At 29.2% G+C, this 3631-nt stretch overlaps 1 long non-coding RNA gene across 1 annotated transcript; it reads left to right on the forward strand.

Moving 5' to 3' along the window:
• The first annotated feature begins 1823 nt into the window (after positions 1 to 1823).
• On the forward strand, positions 1824 to 2833 carry LOC112420460 (uncharacterized). Its single transcript, XR_005646572.1, has 2 exons — positions 1824 to 1977; positions 2690 to 2833. It is a non-coding gene; the product is annotated as an uncharacterized lncRNA (long non-coding RNA).
• The last annotated feature ends 798 nt before the right edge of the window (positions 2834 to 3631 follow it).

The raw sequence follows: 3631 nt of genomic DNA on the forward strand, positions 1-3631 counted from the left end.
GAATCAACTATTGCTTAAAAGCTTACGGGTGATTCACAATTTACAACTCAACTATCAATCCAACTCTAACATCAAGGTGTTACAAGAGTGCCTCACAAAGAAAAATGGACAGACTAAAACCCTGATAGACACTTTGACAATTGCGGCTTCAGTAGTTTCTCAGGTTTAGTGTCTTCCTTAGCATAGCCTGGAAAGCACGGGCTTAATAAGCAACTCGGGTTAAACAATCAGCTGATCCAAACTGTCTTCAACACATTATTCCAAAAGCAAATATAGTGTTTCCTTAAATGTTACAACATCACACTTAAGAAACACGCAAGGAACAACCACCTTCTACAACTTCTAGAAAATACACGCTTCTTGGTCAACACTCCACGTGAATCAAATCTTCATAGAATCTCCAAAGATCTCACATTTGAAACAAATCTTCAAGAAAGCGAAACAAGGTACACTACGATGTCGTACCAAAATGTCAAGACATCTTGTCCAACTTCTTGGTAGAACACTTGTTTTAACCAAATGTGGCCAATTACAATATACAAACCTAACACATTGTCATTGTTAAATCCAATGTAGGAAAAAATTAACTAGTTTACTTGTGTAAACATTTAGAAAGTATCTCGCATGCGTGCTTGAGAAGACAAGTCTCTTGGTCAAACTTTGAGCAACTAGGAAGTCTCAGTCAGTTGTGATTGAGCAAAAGGGAAATCTCTTGGAGTTGTCCTTGAGCATGGAGTCTTTAGTTAGTATCCAAGAGGAAGCATGTCTTTAGCAGTTGTGCTTGAGCAAAGAAGTATCTTGCAAGGGTTCTTGAGCAATTTTTAATCCAGAGTGATTACAGTAAAATCCTTTGGAAGTGTAAGGGGACTGGACTACTCCATTGTTGTGGGAGGGAGGAACCAGTATAAAATTCTCTCTCTCTCTCTCTATCTATATATATATATATATATATATATATATATATATATATATATATCTTTATATCTATCTATCTTTGTGTTCTGTACTTAATTTGCTGCATTTAGACTCTGAGTCACAATCTGTACACCTAAAATTTTGACCAGGTTTTAACACTTAGAAAAAGAAACCGCAAGAAGCCAACACAATTCAACCTCCTTTCTTGTGTGTTTTCTCACCTTCACTGTTAAAAAACTTTATCACATTAACCTTTGATCTCCATATTCTCTTCTTTTTCCTTAATTTATATTTATTAACTATGACCATTCATTCACGCATTGTATTAATACAACACTTTAATTACTAAATTTGTCAGTTCATTTTTTTTTTATCAAGAGTTACAATTCTTTTTTGAGGGTAGCGTTACCATTATTTATTTTTTTGACAAACGGTAGCGTTAAAATTATTATTAAGTACTAATATTATCCAATGCTAAAATAAAATTTGTAGTATAAATTTTATTTTTGGATTATCCTCTAGGGTGGTGCTCTTTACTTTTACATGGTAGTTTTTTATTTTGTTTATCTTTCTTGCTTTTCACATATGTCTTGACTATTTAATGATTTTTGTGCAATAGTGCAATCATAAGGACTCAAGTTTCTCTCTATCTATACAGAGAGAGAGACACAACACATAAATACATACTCCATCCGTTTCAAAATATAAGCAAAATTCACTTTTTAGGTTCATTCATTTAATGATATATGCGGTCCATATTATGAACCACATATATCATTAAATGAATAAACCTAAAAAATGAATTTTGCTTATATTTTGAAACGGAGGGAGTACATACATATTTGCTCCTTAAAAAAAAAAAATATTTGCAAAATGTTTAAGTCCTCCTTTTTCTTATTAATATAAGATTTGTAAGCCTATTTTTCTAGACTTTTTTCTATTTTCTTTTATTACTCAATACAGATATGACTTTTTCTCATTTGAATGAGGAGAATATGCTTCTAATTTTCTTTCTTTGCATTTTTATTGTTTGGAAAGCCTGTGAAACGACAGCTCATACAAGTAAGTGTCTTAAGCCCTAATATTCACATAAATTATTTTACTTTTTTTACAAAATTCACATAAATTAAATTAAATTTTATAGAATTTGTATAGAAATTATTTTATATATAAGTTGATATAGGAAAATCTCAGTAAGTTTATGTAAATATTTTCGTCAAAATAATAATATTTAAAGATAAAATTTGAAATAATTATTTTAATTTTGAAGTTAGTTTATATTAGTGCAGTACTAGTTTTATCGTCTATTATATATTTATTTTCACGCTAATATTTTAAGTATCTTTTATATATTTCATGTGTGTATGTATAATTTAAATTCATCTTTTTACCCAAATTTATTTAGCAAGTTTATTTCAAATTTTATGTGATACCTGAAGTTTCATTATAAATTGGGATGAAATTGATGTAGGGAGTGTTTAATCAAATCAGGATAGTCCGATGAATTCAAATATCCAATGAGTGTGTTTATTGAAAGCAGATGAGTGCCACAAGTTTTGTTGTTCATATCATGGTTTTTTTTTATTTAAATTATGGTTAGTTTTTTTTATATAATTTAAATTTAGGTATTTTTTAATAACATTTATATATATATATATATATATATATAGGACATATCTAGTGAGAATGTCATAGTAATTCCAAAATTATATGCAAGCTATCACAAATTTTGGGGGAAAGAAACATTGAATACTTTATTAACTTTTTTTTTTAGGCTAATAGAAATATATAAAAGCACGGAAACAAGAACAAAAAGAGAAGGGGTATAGACCAAAACCTTCTCAAGCTAAAAAGCTAAGCAAAAAGCTGGTGGCAAAACGCCACACCCAACAAAGAGTAGAAATGAAAAGATAAAAAACAAGGAAACCAAAAGAAAAAGAAAAAGAGCAAGAAATGAAACAAACTCAGAAAGTTCATGAGTCAGTCCGGTAAGAACGGGTGTTATGAACATGAAACCCTTCTTCAAATTCTTTTTGGTAGTTTTAGACACCACTTCGGTGAAGGGCTCCTCTGTAGCAGTAAAGCGGTTCTTCAAATAACTGATAGCAACCTCTATCTCTTCTTCATCAATATAAACACGAGGCCTCATATTTGCAACATCATTTCCTTTGCAAACATACTCCCTCAAAATCTTCATGCCATGAGTAAAGTTGGGATTTAAATTATCATCAGCAACAACATTCGATTTTCCAATGCATTATTCCACGAACCAACCAAACATATATCAGGATAATCCTCCCTCTATTGTTCCTAATTTGCGTAATTAGAAGAACCATATCCAAAGACATCATGAATGGTCTTTTTTATATTATCTAATCTCAATTTCATATTTTATTTTTAGCATGTTAACTCATTGATATGAATATCTTTTAAAAAAAAAACTCATTGATATGAATAAATTAATAGAAATAAATTGTTATATTTTGCATGCTTTTTTTAAAATTATTATTAAAACTTAAAAAAACAATATAAACATTTATTTTATTTTATTTAAAAAAAAAAGAGAGTAGTGTGAGGTGTTACAAGTCCAATAAAATATGTTATTTTACTTAATATATTTTCGTCTATTAATATGAATCAAAATCAAATAGATCTATATAACCATATTATTTAAATACAACCAACATTAACAATAAACTGTACAATTTTTTTTTTT

The sequence above is a fragment of the Medicago truncatula genome, chromosome 1 (genome assembly GCF_003473485.1).
Source record: "Medicago truncatula cultivar Jemalong A17 chromosome 1, MtrunA17r5.0-ANR, whole genome shotgun sequence".
NCBI classification, from domain to species: domain Eukaryota; kingdom Viridiplantae; phylum Streptophyta; class Magnoliopsida; order Fabales; family Fabaceae; genus Medicago; species Medicago truncatula.